Source organism: Ovis aries, chromosome 6 (genome assembly GCF_016772045.2).
Source record: "Ovis aries strain OAR_USU_Benz2616 breed Rambouillet chromosome 6, ARS-UI_Ramb_v3.0, whole genome shotgun sequence".
Lineage (NCBI taxonomy): Eukaryota > Metazoa > Chordata > Mammalia > Artiodactyla > Bovidae > Ovis > Ovis aries.
The window spans coordinates 10,257,888-10,273,706 of NC_056059.1; the positions used below are offsets into that span (position 1 = coordinate 10,257,888).

Here is a 15,819-nt window from a genome sequence, read left to right on the forward strand (position 1 = left end):
AAAAGAAGAGAGGTGAAAAACAAAGGAGAAAAGGAAAGATATGAGCATCTGAATGCAGAGTTCCAAAGAATAGCAAGAAGAGATAAGAAAGCCGTCCTCAGTCATCAATGCAAAGAAATAGAGGAAAACAACAAAATGGGAAAGACTAGAGATCTCTTCAAGAAAATTAGAGATACCAAGGGAACATTTCATGCAAAGATGGGCTCAATAAAGGACAGAAACGGTATGGACCTAACAGAAGCTGAAGATATTAAGAAGAGGTGGCAAGAATACACAGAAGAACTGTACAAAAAAGATCTTCATAACCCAGATAATCACAGTGGTGTGATCACGCACCTAGAGCCAGACATCCTGGAATGTGAAGTCAAGTGGGCCTTAGGAAGCACCACTATGAACAAAGGTAGTGGAGGTGATTGAATTCCAGTTGAGCTATTTCAAATCCTGAAAGATGATGCTCTGAAAGTGCTACAATCAGTATGGCAGCAAATTTGGAAAACTCAGCAGTGGCCACAGGACTGGAAAAGGTCAGTTTTCATTCCAGTCCCAAAGAGGGCAATGCCAAACAGTGCTCAAACTACCACACAATTGCACTCATCTCATATGCTAGTAAAGTAATGCTCAAAATTCTCCAAGCCAGGCTTCAGCAATACATGAACTGTGAACTTCCAGATGTTCAAGCTGGTTTTAAAAGAGGCAGAGGAACTAGACATCAAATTGCCAACATTTGCTGGATCATGGAAAAAGCATGAGAGTTCCAGAAAAACATCTATTTCTGCTTTATTGACAATGCCAAAACCTTTGACTGTGTGGATCACAATCAACTGTGGAAAATTCTATAAAGAGATGGGAATACCACACCACGTGACTTGCCTCTTGAGAAACCTATATGCAGGTTAGGAAGCAACAGTTAGAACTGGACATGGAACAGACTGGTTCCAGATAAGAAAAGGAGTATGTCAAGGCTGTATATTGTCACCCTGCTTATTTAACTTATATGCAGAGTACATCATGAGAAATCTTGGGCTGGAAGAAGCACAAGCTGGAATCAAGATTGCCAGGAGAAATATCAATAACCTTAGATATGGAGACGACACCACCTTTATGGCAGAAAGTGAAGAGGAACTAAAAAGCCTCTTGATGAAAGTGAAAGTGGAGAGTGAAAAAGTTGGCTTAAAGCTCAACATTCAGAAAACGAAGATCATGGCACCTGGTCCTATCACTTTATAGTAAATAGATGGGGAAACAGTGGAAACAGTGACAGACTTTATTTTTGGGAGCTCCAAAATCATTTCAGATGGTGACTGCAGCATGAAACTAAAAGACACTTACTCCTTCGAAGAAAAGTTATGACCAATCTAGATAGCATATTCAAAAGCAGAGACATTACTTTGCCAACTAAGGTCTGTCTAGTCAAGGCTATGGTTTTTCCTGTGGTCATATATGGATGTGAGAGTTGGACTGTGAAGAAGGCTGAGCACCAAAGAACTGATGCTTTTGGACTGTGGTGTTGGAGAAGACTCTTGAGAGTCCCTTGGACTGCAAGGAGATCCAACCAGTCCATTCTGAAGGAGATCAACCCTGGGATTTCTTTGGAAGGAATGATGCTAAAGCTGAGACTCCAGTACTTTGGCCACCTCATGAGAAGAGTTGACTCATTGGAAAAGACTCTGATGCTGAGAGGGATTGAGGGCAGGAGGAGAAGGGGACAGCAGAGGATGAGATGGCTGATGGCATCACTGACTTGCTGGTCGTGAGTCTGAGTGAACTCCAGGTGTTGGTGATGGACAGGGAGGCCTGGCGTGCTGCGATTCATGGGGTTGCAAAGAGTCGGATATGACTGAGCGACTAAACTGAACTGATAAATGTGTATGACTGAGTTGCTTTGCTGTGCACTTGTAACTATCACAACATTGTTAATCAGCCACACTCCACTATAAAATAAAAAGTTGAGAAAAAGTAATGAAACTTAGGATGAACATTCCTTGAATTTAGGAGGATTTATCTTATGGAATTCTTTCAGTGCAGATATTTAACCACTGTTTACATTTATTGAATTCTTATAGGACAGCTCAAACTTTTTTTAAATTTCATCTTAAGTAAATTTTGTTGACTTTTTCTGGGCAAAGGTGCGTCTAGTCAAGGCTATGGTTTTTCCAGTGGTCGTGTATGGATGTGAGAGTTGGACTGTGGAGAAAGCTGAGAGCCGAAAAATTGATGCTTTTGAACTGTGGTGTTGGAGAAGACTCTTGAGAGTCCCTTGGACTGCAAGGAGATCCAACCAGTCCATTCTGAAGGAGATCAGCCCTGGGATTTCTTTGGAAGGAATGATGCTAAAGCTGAAACTCCAGTACTTTGGCCTCCTCATGTGAAGAGTTGACTCTTTGGAAAAGACTGTGATGCTGAGAGGGATTGAGGGCACGACGAGAAGGGGATGACAGAGGGTGAGATGGCTGGATGGCATCACTGACTCCATGGACGTGAGTCTGAATGAACTCTGGGAGTTGGTGATGGACAGGGATGCCTGGCGTGCTGCGTTCATGGGATCGAACAGAGTCGGACAGGACTGAGCTACTGAACTGAACTTTTATATATTTTAAAAATTAATGTTTTTAACTTTATCCTCAATGTACATGTGAGGTATTCTGGATCAGAGACATATTTCATTTTGTATGTGTCCATGTGTGTGTTAGTCTCTCAGCCGTGTCTGACTCTTTGCGACCCTAAAGACGGTAGCCCGCCAGGCTCCTCTGTCCATGGATTTCTCCAGGCAAGATTACTGGAATGGGTTCCCATGCTTTCTCCTAGGGACTCTCCCCCACCCAGGGATCAAACCCAGGTCTCCCTCATTGTAGGCAGATTTTTCTGTCTGAGCCATTAGAGGAGCCATTGGAGCAATGTGGTGAAATCCAGAAGGAAAAATACCCTCTGTGAGTAGCATGAAAATCCATAAGTGAGGGAGAAAATTAGATAATCTCTGCTTACATAGAGGAAGAAAAGGCAGGAGAAAAGTCTTTGCGTCATGATGAAGGTGTAGAAAAACTTCTGGATTCTCACTGAAACCATTTGAAATGAAATACACCTCTCAAATTCAGTAAACTCTAGTGTCATTGGCTTTTACAGGCTTTTAGAGATGTTTTCAAAGTTTCAAGCGTCATTTTCCCTGGAAATGTAAAAATGCATTTTTTAATTAGATAAGTTTCTCTGGATTTCTATAACTGTCTATAGAGTTATAAATAACTTCCCAAGGCTTTCTCTAAGACAAGGATCCCAAGTTTTCAGCAAAATATATTCAGAAAACTCCACCTCTGCATTAATGCAAAAATAATTTTTTCTTCATCCCACACATCCTAAATTAATCTTTCATTTTTGTTCATATTTCTATTCATTTTTGAAGACAACTACGCCCACTTGGGCCAAACATCCAAACATATAAAAAAGACACACAGTGAAAGATTCTCTCCACCCCTGTCCTGCCCCTCCTTTCTTGGATTCCGCCTCAATACTCCATAAATAAATTTTGTTTAGTTTATTATATTTCCTTCCAGAGTTTCTTATATAAAATTTTTCTGGCTACTACTTCTACATAACAAATTACCCCAAATTGGTGGCTTGAAACAGCCATTTACTTTTTAAATTGAATAGTATCTATAGGTCATCAGTTTTCTCAGGGCACAGCAAGGATTGTCTGTCTGTACATGACATCAGCATTTTCAACCCAGACACAACTCAAAGGCTGGTAATCCTGTAGCTGGCTCCTGCCATCCATGAATCCACTCATTCAGTCACAAGGTGTGCCCCTTGGCTCAAATGACTCAACGGTCCATCAGAGCACATGTTCATGCCCCCTCCGCGTAGCTCAAATTTCACATATTGTGTTAAAAGGTTGTTGGAGTTTTTAGGAAGTATCTCAGGACTCCAAATGCAAACATTCAGTGGGCAAAGTTACATGCAGCATTTGTTATGACCTTGTCTCAATAGTTATGCATAGAGTCTAGTACAAAGTGAAAATACAGAAATATTTTTTTAAAGATTATTAAGAATTTCAAGACCCTGATGGTACAGTGTTAAACTGAACATGAGACCATTATAAGTATAGGGTTCTGTGTAACTGACAGGTTACATGTCCATGAAGCTGGCCCTTGGTAATAATATAGTATCAATTTTGACACGTTCTATTTCATTAACAGCTCTGAGCAGATTGAACAAGTGAGTCATAATCTTACCAGGTTTAAAGAGTGGAATACATGCATATCTTCCCTGGTGGCTCAGACAGTAAAGTGTCTGCCTACAATGCAGGAGACCCAGGTTCAATCCCTGAGTAGGGAAGATCTCCCAGAGAAGGAAATGGCAACCCACTCCAGTATTCTTGCCTGGAAAAATCCCATGGACAGAGGAGCCTGGTGGACTACAGGCCATGGTGTCGCAAACAGTTGGACATGATTCAGCAACTTCACTTTCACTTTTCACATGCATCTCATCTCTTGAAGGATTGCAGAAGAATCTGAGACCATTTGCAAAAACCATTGTACAATATAAACAAATATATTTATCTGTATTAACTCTCCCATTTTTCCACAAAATATGATGTTATATATAAAATTATACACGTTGCTCATTTAACTTAAAGATGTATTTTATCTTGCATGTCATTTAATTTTGTCTTGTCATTTTTTTATTTGACTGGATAATAGTACATTAAATAACTATACCATAATTTAAACAATCCCTTGCTGCTAAGTCACTTCAGTCATGTCCAATTCTGTGTGATCCCATAGACGGCAGCCCGCCAGGCTCCCCCGTCCCTGGGATTCTCCAGGCAAGAACACTGGAGTGGGTTGTCATCTCCTTCTCCAGTGCATGAAAGTGAAAAGTCAAAGTGAAGTCGCTCAGTCGTGTCCAACTCTTAGCGACCCCATGGACTGCAGCCGACCAGGCTCCTCCGTTCATGGGATTTTCCAGGCAAGAGTACTGGAGTAGGGTGCCCTTGCCTTCTCCAAAACAATCCCTTACTTACTTGAGGGATATATCCATTCTTCCAAACCTCTGGTTAAAACAAACCCATGTTGTAAGAGCTAAGCCTAATGCATTTGTCTTAACATTTACATTAGTTTGAAAGATCTCCGCAACTGGGAATCCAGATCAAATGGTAAATGCATTTGGGAATACAGATCGAATGATAAGTGCATGTATAATTTTATTCAACTGAATAAAAATTATTTATGCATATATAATACTTGGACAAAATAATATGGCTATTCATAGTGGTTGTTTCACTCTATACCTCTACTGTTGATATTTTAAAGCACTTATTTTCCCATTCTATTTTCTTGCATCTTTACTTTCCATGTTTATTACCAAACATGAATTTCACCAATACTATAGGCAAATAGTTGTTTCTTAGTGTGGTTTCAATTTGCATTCTTCTTGGTTGAGTTAAGCTGAACATCTTCATATGTTTGGCAACCATTTATATTGCCTTTTATGTTAACTGTTGATATACATTATTTATTCTTATTATTTATTCTTTCTTGTTGATTTAAATGATCTTCTATTTACAAGTTTAATCATTCTAGCATTACTTCCATTTCTATCTCTTAAAGGTCAAATAATTATTTATAGGAGATTGAATTAAATATGTTATGATAAATCTATCCATGTAGCAAAGACTATGAAAGAGTAAATAGAAAAGCAAACTCTTATAATTTTCTTTTAAAATACACCCAAACACGTATTTAGTTGAAAAAGAAAAGTGCAGAACACATTGTATTGTACATCATTATTTCTGTTGTTTTCAAATAGTATTTTTTGTTTGCTGTTATACACATAGAAAACAAATTTTGAGAAGATACAAAAGAGAGTAGTAACAGCAGGTAACTTTACAGGAACAAGGGATTAGATAAAGGAGGGAAGGCAGACATAAAGAAGTAATAAAATGAATTTTGCTGTAAAATATTCATACCTTTGAATTTTTAAAAGGTGAATTTAAATATGTAAAATAAATATATTTATAAACTTATGCAGAGTTAAATAAAGGAAGTTACAAGTGATATAATTTGATCTTAATTTTGTGTACTTTATTTATTGCTGATATGAAGTTATATATTTTTTAACATTTTGAATGTTAAAATAAAATACTAGAATAACAGGTCCATCATTACAGTAAGCCATTTTTTTTTGTCTTTTTCACATATTGCCATTGTATTTGATACTTCATTTGAACAGTTTTTAAAGTGAAAATGAAATTTAACTAAAATAAAAAATTGGATAATCAAGGTGGTATTTGTTGATGGTAATTTTTTAACTTAAATTTGTTTTGATTATATTTGTGATTGTAAATTATTGCATGATGAAAATAATCCTTAACCGTGTTGTTTCACTTTCTTTTTCATGGTCTTTGTCAAATGAATAGGATGTTTTACAACTTAATTCCGTGTCTATATTTATGGTTTAAAAATGAGAATTAAGCTGAGAATATGGAGATATAAATTTAAAAGACCATAGATGCAAATTTTCAAATTTTGAGTTTTTTAATGATTATTTGAGTCTTTTCATTCTTCTAATTTTCTTTCAGACCTGTTCAAACATTAGAAAGTGTCACTTTTCTGAAAGAATAACTACCAGGTATGTGCCATTTTCTCATAAATTACCAATTCTGTTAATCTCAATAATTATTTAAGTCCATGACCTTTAGCTATCAATTCTGACAAAGGACAATGATAATATATATCAGAGATATTTGGCATGTAATGAAAATGGTCCAATTTAATTAAAATGTAAGTTATTGTTAGAAAGAAAGGTCATACTAAGAAAATGTCATTTCAGAAGTATATTAGAAAGCACCCTTCAGTGTTTGTTCCATGTAAAATATACATTTGGTATCTGACATTTAGAGAGGAAATTGGAGCTATTCACAATATACACTTGGATATTTTAAAGTTCTTATCCTGTATTTTTTTTCATTTTATCCACATTATATTTTAATCAGTTAAATGTTAAATCTTACACTGTTTACATTTTATCTTGTGTACTCAAATGTTTTATTAAATAAAGAATATTTATTTACAAATTTTAAAAGAGTAAGTGCAATTTATGGAATACTGAAAATGTTTTTGAATATAAAGTTTATGCATGAGACAGGACGCTCAGGGCTGGTACACTGGGATGACCCTGAGGGATGGGATGGGGAGGGAAGAGGAAGGGGAGGTTCATGATGGGGGCACATGTACACCGTGGCTGATTCATTTCAATGTATGGCAAAACCACCACAATACTGTAAAGTAATTAGCTTCCAGCTAAAATAAATTAATTAATAAAAACATAAAGTTTATGCATAATAAATGCAAAATTATGTATAATATATATTTTTAGTAAATAAAGAAAAACATCTCATTTTTAATATGTCAGAAGCATGGAACCATCTTTGTGTATTGTCAGTATTCTTATTTAAAAGATTGACATATCTTTTTGTATTTTATTATGACCCTTACTAGTATGTATCATGTTTTATCATATATTTTATGATGATACTTACTACTGAAGTTGTTTGAGAGTCAGGTTTTAGGCACTTTACCCCTAAGAAATCAGTGTTCTGGAGTCTGTGAGTATGTAGAGAAGTATATCTCCAATGATGATCCAGCTTAATTATCTTGATATAGGTTAGAAATGAAAATTCTGTTTCCTTAAAATTACTCATTTTAACCAAAAATTAGGAGCTCTGTTTTTTTCCCCCCAGTCATCATGCAATTCACTAAATATTCAACAATATGGAGCTAGACCAAATTATTATTTGGGTTCATTGTAGATAATGCAGTTTTAACAAGGTTCTTCAATTTTACTATATGTTAAGCAGGGAAGGAAAAAAAAAAAAAAGTTAAACACTGCTTTAAATATACCAGTGTATCATTCTTCTAAATTACAGTCATCATTAGAAGGGTTTTATAGATTTACTACTTCACACTGTGTATTTTGTTCTTTTGAAAGACAATTTCGCTCTAATACACTTTGACATTATATCATTCTAACTGGCAAAATCAAAAGAAAAGAAACAGTTGAACCTAGAAGAATAGTTGGAAAAAAGAGTCAAATATATTTTTCTATTAACTTTTTAAGGATGAAATTGATGATAGTGCCCATTTTCTTACTCAGTATCTCTTTTAAGACATGCTGAAAAATTTAATGTCCTGTTTCAGAGCAAGAAAAATTGCTTTCTTATTTCAAACCATATTCTTTTCTTTGTGGAACTTATAGCTATGTTTCTTTTCTTGTAATGACTAATAAAAAATTCAGAGATAAATTTTTAGCATCATCTATAAAGTACTTATGATTATGACATGTATCTTAGTGATGTATCACATGTTTGTCATATCTGATATGACACATGATACATCCTCAACTTTGGTTTTATTTTATTTGCTTAAAATCTTCTGCTTTTAATTTCCTTGTGAACTTACTATGTCCTTGTTGCTTGTGAATATTATAAGCCATCTCATATTGACATATCATCTTTTGTAATAGAACATATTTCACTGTTTAATTTCTTCTAAGTAATAGTTTATGATCAAGAAACAGAAATTCTTGTGTGAGAGATATACATTACATTAGAGATATTAGTAATGCTTTTCTGATACATGAAGTGCATAGCAAGAGTTTATCTATTTATAGACAGAAAATTTTTTCCTAGGCATTTTAAATAATGTATTTTTTAATTTATTTCCTGAAGCTATTTATATATATTATATATATGAAGGTTTTATTAAATTATAGCTGCTTTACAATATTGCATTATTTTCAAATGTGTAACAAACTGTATATATATGTGTATATATAGATAGATAGATGCATATACATTTTTTCAGACTCTTTTCCATTATTACAGTTACCTGTGCTATACATCAATCATCATGGTTTATCTATTTTATATATAGTGGTGTATACCAGTTTATCTCATACTCCTAATTTGTCCCTTCTCATGTTCCACTTTGTTAATGATATATTTACTTTCTCTGTGAGTCTTTTTCTGTTCTGTAAGTAAGTTTATTAGTATTGTTTCTTAGATTCTATGTATAAGTGATATCATATAATATTTCTCTTTCTCTGTCTGATTACTTCATTTCATATGATAATCTCTGGGTCTATCCACATTGCTGAAATGGCAGTATTTCATCCTTTTAATGGAAGAGTAATATTCCATTGTATATGTACACACATATACATATGTATGTATACACACAAATGCACACCCCACATCTTCTTTATCCATTCATCATTGATGGACAACTTAGGTTGCTTCCATGTCTTGGTTATTATAAATAGTGCTGCTACACACATTTGGTATATGTATTGATATTTTTTCAAGTTAGTTTTCATTTGTTTTTGATTATCTGCCCAAGAATGAAATTGCTGGATCATAAGGTAACTCTATTTTTAGTTTTTGTTTTGTTTTGTTTTGTTCTCCATAGTGGATGCAGCAATTTACATCACAAACAGCAGTTAGGAATATTCCTTTTTCTCCACACGTTCTTTATTGTTTTATTATTTGTAGATGTTTTAATGATGGCCACTTTGACTGGTGTGAAGTGACATCTCATTATAGTTTTAATTTGTTTTTCTCTAATAATTAGCTATGATGAGCATCTTCTCATGTGCCTTCTCATGGCTGACTGTAGGTTTTCTTTGGAGAAATGTCTATTTAGATCTCCTGCCCAGTTTTTGACTAGATTGTTTGCTGTTTTGATATAGAATAGTATTAGCCATTTGTATATTTGAGAAATTAAGCCGTTGTTGGTTGTATGATACTTTTGCTGTGCAAAAGCTTGTAAGCTTGATTATTTTTGCACTTGTTTACTTTAACTTTTATTTCTTCTTGGGAGATTTATTGAAGAAAATATTGCTATGATTTTTTGTCAGAGAATGTTTTGCCTAAGTTTTCTTCTCGGATTTTTATGGTGTTGTATCTTCAATTCTTTAAGCCATTTTCAAGTTAATTTTTTACAAGGTGCGAGGGAGTATTTTCATTGATTTGTATGCACCTCTCCAGTCTTCCCAACACCACTTGCTAAAGAAATTGTCTTTCCTTCAGGTATATTCCTGCCTCCTTTGTCTAAGATTAATTGACTGTAAGTGTGTGGGTTTATTTCTGGACTTGCTATTCTGTTCCATTGATCCATATGTCTGTTTTTGTACCAGTATCATGCAGGCCTAATTATTGTAGCTTTGTAGAGTCGTCTTAAGTCTGGAAAAAGTTATACATCCCAACTTGGTTCTTTTTCTTCAGGATTGCTTTGATAATCTTAGGTCCTTTGTGGTTCCACATAAACTTTAGGTTTATTTGTTCTAGTTCTGTGAAGAGTATCATAGGTAATTTGATAGGGATTGTATTGCATCTGTAGATTGTTTTGGGTAGTCTGGTCATTTTAACAACATTAATTCTTCAAATCCAAAGGCATGCAATATCTTCCGATTTCTTTGAATCATCCTCAGTTTCCTTTATAATGTTTAAATAAGTGTTTTTGCATAAAATTTGGTGACTTTGAAAAAAACAACTTTTGTATCTGTGTATTCAGTTCCTCATTCAAGATAGAATCTGCATGCCTCTGTTAACTCAGTCCTCAACCCTCACAGTCAACTATTACTCTGTTCAAAACTACAAGTTAGTTTTAGTGCTTCTTGATTTTATGTAAATCAAATTGCTATCTTACTTTCTTTAGTGTTTAGATTATTTTGTTAGCATATTGGTTTTGATATGCATCCATGTAGTGCATATATGCTATGCTAAGTCGCTTCAGTTGTGTCTGACTCTGCGACCCTATGGACTGTAGCCCACCAGGCTCCTATGTCCATGGGATTCTCCAAGCAAGAATACTGAAATGGGTTTCCATGCCCTCCTCCAGGGAATCTTCCCCACCCAGGGATTAAACCCAGGTCGGAAAGAGTCGAAAACCACTGAGCAACTGAACTGAACTGAACTGATATATGGTCAATTGATTTTTTGATAAAAGGAAAATGTATTTATATTAGAAAGCAGAAGTCTTTAACAAATGATATGGTAGCAAATAAATAATATTCATAAATGAGAAATGATACTTAATACTTCATATCACAATATGAACTGATACTATTTGAATACTGAATTATAAATGAATAAAAACATTAAAAGCTTCACTATGAAGCTTCGAGAAGAAAACACAGGATATTTTGAGGAGGCTAGCGGTAAAGATTTTGTGGATGGGACACAAAATTATAGAGGAAAATGCATACAAATTTTGCTTCATAAAACTTAAAATATTTACTGAGCAAAAGCCAGTGAGGAGAAAAGGATTTTTCTTGATTCTTTTTACCCCAGGGATTAATGTAAAAAAAATCTCCAAAAGTTAGTTTGAGAAACCTCTCATATATATATTTTATTAAGAAAATTGTTTCTAAAAAGTATTTTATCCCTAGGAACATAGTATTGCATATAGAGATGAGAAAGGATTTGAATTTGGGAAGCATCTAGATATTCGGGGAAAGCAATGATACCAATCCTGGTTTGCCCAAGCAGAGACCTTGCCACATCCTTGGAGAGCTTGATAGGAAATCTCTATATTTGTTGCAAAGTGTGGACTCTGATCCCAAGAGAAACTGCTTTAGTGGCAGAATTAGGAAAGTTCTAATGACTTAGAGAAGATCAAGGACATCCTCAAATCATAGTGAAGCCAATATTAGAATTCAAATATGTTAAATATATCAGTCCAACAGTGTTACTCTATGCAAAGTAGGGTTTATTCTCCTGTGCTTAAATAAATTACAGAAGCATTAGAACACTGTATTGGAATATTGTTTACATTTCTGTGAGCAAATGGTTTATTTTAATAAGGGACAGGCAGGATTAGTGAAGACATATTGGCAATTTTCATAGACATAAGACACACATACAAACACACACTCTCACATAATTAAACATCTCTGTGGAACAACTTCTAACAGTATTATTCAGAATGTCAGGATAAATTTCTTCATATCCATCATCATTCCCTTTACTAACCTGGTACAATGGGCCATAACCTTGAGTGTGTGAATAAGATTAAAAATAAAAGGATGCAAAGGATATTGCCATTCCAGGAAAGCTGACTTCACATTCCTTATATTTTAAAAAGTGCTTGCACATTTTCAGAGCATTAGCAAGGTGACTGAGGTTTTAAATTTTTTGTTCATTACTGCATGTCAAGTCTATGCTAATGGCAACATAAGGGCAGACGATAATCAACCATTTAAACCCAGAGTAAAAGCATAATAATGCAAAAATTACAATCTGATCGTGTACTTGTTTTTCATTGATATAATCTTTGTTTCTTAAACCTCATTAGGGCCTTAGAAAAGGTCAGGATCAGGAGGAAATTGGGTGGATCAGTTTAAAACATGGGTAGAGAGGCCAGATATATGCCCTTAAGATAGGACAAATACAAATTGATTCCTATCACCATGAAGTAAACTTATCCATGATTAATAATATTTGTTGCTGTAAAATTTTTTTGATGTTAATATAGCTTTTCAAGTTTTCTTTTGATTAGTACTATTGAAAATGTTTTCCCATCATTTTATTTTAGTGTACTTATTTCCTTATATTTTAAAATTAGTTTTCTTTTAGGCATCATACAGTTTGATTTAATTCAGTTAACAACACCTGCCTCTTAATTAAATTGTCTAGAATATTTGCATTTACTGTGATAATTGTTACCAATATCTAGCATTAAATCTATCATTATTATATTCATTTTACATCATCTTCCTTTTCTGCTTTTTCAGTATTATTAACAGCATGCTAGAATGTTAACTATATATTTTGTTTTGTGTTTCTGTAATTATTTTACAGTTAATACCATGTATCTTCAAGGGATATTATGCCATTTCATGTGTATTTTAAGAACTTTACAATATTATCGTTTCATTAAATTGCTCCTGGTTTCTGTGCAAATTTTATTATTCATTTTACTTCTACATGTATTATAAACTAAATAATACACTGTTAATGTTTTGGTTTTCAGTTCAGTTCAGTCGCTTAGTCATGTCTGACTCTATGACCGCATGGACTATACAGCAGGCCAGGCCTCTCTCTCCATCACCAACTCCCAGAGCCTAATCAAACTCATGTCCATCGAGTCGGTGATGCCATCCAGCCATCTCATTCTCTGTCATCCCCTTCTCCTCCTGCCCCCAATCCCTCCCAGCATCAGAGTCTTTTCCAATGAGTCAACTCTTCGCATGAAGTGGCCAAAGTACTGGAGCTTCAGCTTCAGCATCATTCCTTCCAAAGAACACCCAGGACTGATCTCCTTTAGAATGGACTGATTGGATCTCCTTGCAGTCCAAGGGACTCTAAAGAGTCGTCTCCAATACCACAATTCAAAAGCATCAATTCTACAGTGCTCAGCTTTCTTTATAATCCAACTCTCACATTCATATGTGACTACTGGAAAAACCATAGTCTTGACTGGATGGACCTTTGTTGACAAAGTAATGTCTCTGCTTTTTAATATGCTGTCTAGGTGGTCATAATATTCCAAGAGCAAGCATCTTTTAATTTCATGGCTGTAGTCACCATCTGCAGTGATTTTGGAGGCCAAGAAAATAAAGTCTGTCCCTGTTTCCACTGTTTCCCCATCTATTTCCCATGAAGTGATGAGACCAGATGCCACGATCTTAGTTTTCTGAATGTTGAGTTTTAGGGCAACTTTTATACTCTCCTCTTTCACTTTCATCAAGAGGCTTTTTAGTTCTTCGCTTTCTGCCATAAGGCTATTGTCATCTGCATATCTGAGGTTATTGATATTTCTCCCAGCAATGTTGATTCCAGCTTGTGCTTCATCCAGTCCAGCATTTCTCACGATGTACTCTGCAAATAATTAAAATAAGCAGGGTGACAATATACAACCTTGAAGTATTCCCTTCCCTGTTTAGTATCAGGCTGTTGTTCCCTGTTTTGGTTTTAAACAGTCAATTAGTTTTAAAGACTATAATTTTTGCCATCTCCAGAACTCTTTATTTTTTGTGTAAATGTACAGATTCTTAGGCTTCCCAGGTGACGCTAGTGGTAAGAACCCACCTGCCAATGCAGGTGGTCATAAGAGACATGGGTTGATCTCTGGGTCAGAAAGAACCCCTACAGGAGGGCACAGCAACCTACTCCAGTATTCTTACCTGGAGAATCTCATGGACAGAGGAGCCTGGACGGCTACTGTTCATAAGGTCCACAAAGAGCAGGCCAGAGTTAGTGACTGAGCATGCATGCGTGCTCGCACTCATTCATACCTGGTACCATTTTCCTTTTGCTTGAATGACATCCTTTAACAGTGAAAACTGTACAAATTTGCTGGTCATTAAATTTTTCAGCTTTTTATGTCTAACATATTTACTTCACCTTAGTTTTGAAAAGTGATTTTTTTTGTTATTGCTATAATAATTCAAGGCTAATAGCTATTTTATTTTTAAATAATTAAAAATGCTACTCTAGTCTGTTCTGTCTTGCATTATTCATAACATAAACTATGCTACAATTCTTATTTTGTTCCTCTGCATGTAATGTGTTTATTTCCAGTTACTGCTTTATAGGTATTCTCTTTATCTTTGATATTAAGGAACTTGATTAATGTTTGCTTGTAATTTTATTCATTGTCTAAGATTTGGAAATGGTCAAGTATCTTGGATCTGTGAATTTATATACTTCATTACTTTCAGGAAACATTCAACAGTTATTTTTTCAAATATTTTCCTGTACCACCCCTTTCCAGGACTTCATTCATATCAGATTGTTTAGAGTTGTCCCACAGTTCACCGCTATTTTCATTTTTGATTTCACTGTTTGTCTCCATTTTTTATTTCAGAAAGTATCATTATTATGGCTCAGACAGTAAAGAATCTGCCTGCAATGCAGGAAGCCAAGCTTTGATCCCTGGGCCAGGAAGATCCGTTGGAGAGGGAAATGGCAACTTACTCCAGTATTCTTGTCTGGTCTGGGAAATCCCATGGATAGAGAAACCTCACGGGCTACAGTCCATGGGGTCACAAAGAGGTGGACAAGACTGAATATATGATATCTAATATATATAATATACTATATCTTAAATAAACTATTTTTTTCTTCTGCAGTTTCTAATCCATTGTTATTACCACTCAGTGAATTTTTCATCTCAGATATTATATTTCTCATCTATAGAATTTGACTTGTACCTTTATGTATGTATTTTCTATGTGTCTAGCTAATATGTTCAATTTTTCCTCTGACATCTTGAAAGTACCAAATACATTTCATAGTCACTTAAGCCCTTATTTCCTTATTCTATCATTTTTTTTTGCTTCTGTTGATAGATATTTTCTTGATTATAGTTCATGTTTTTCTGTTTCTATACGTATATACTAGCTTTTATTTGGGACCAGACTTTGTGAGTTTTACTTTGTTCTTTGGGCAAGGTTTACATTATACTTAAAAACATTTGACCCATCTGGACCCTGTTTTATGTTTTGATATGTGGAATCAAAGCAACTGTTTGTGTAGGGCTCATTTTGTAACACTACTGAGGAAAAACCACCCTGGATTCTCTTGAATTGTGATGTTTTCCACTATGGTTGGTTGAAGTAGAAACTATTCCTGGCTTTGCATGAGCTCCAAAAATCCCTCTGCTTATTTCATGTGGTTCATTTCCTGAGCTCAATTTTGTTATATAAGTGCACTGATTCTTAGTGACTGAATGCTTCAGGGACACTTTACAGATTCCCATAGCTGGTCTCTCTCCTCTCTCTCTCGTCCTCCCCTTCCATCCTTCCCTCCCTCTGACTCTCTGTTCT

The 15,819-nt window shown here is 35.0% G+C and overlaps 1 long non-coding RNA gene across 1 annotated transcript in view; it reads left to right on the top strand.

The window, feature by feature from the left end:
* LOC121819803 (uncharacterized) overlaps positions 1–15,819 on the top strand; it is a 168,416-nt gene that overhangs the window by 126,450 nt on the left and 26,147 nt on the right. The window contains exon 2 of the long non-coding RNA XR_006060103.2: positions 6,572–6,621. This is a non-coding gene — a long non-coding RNA (uncharacterized LOC121819803). The remainder of the gene's footprint in view (positions 1–6,571; positions 6,622–15,819) is intronic.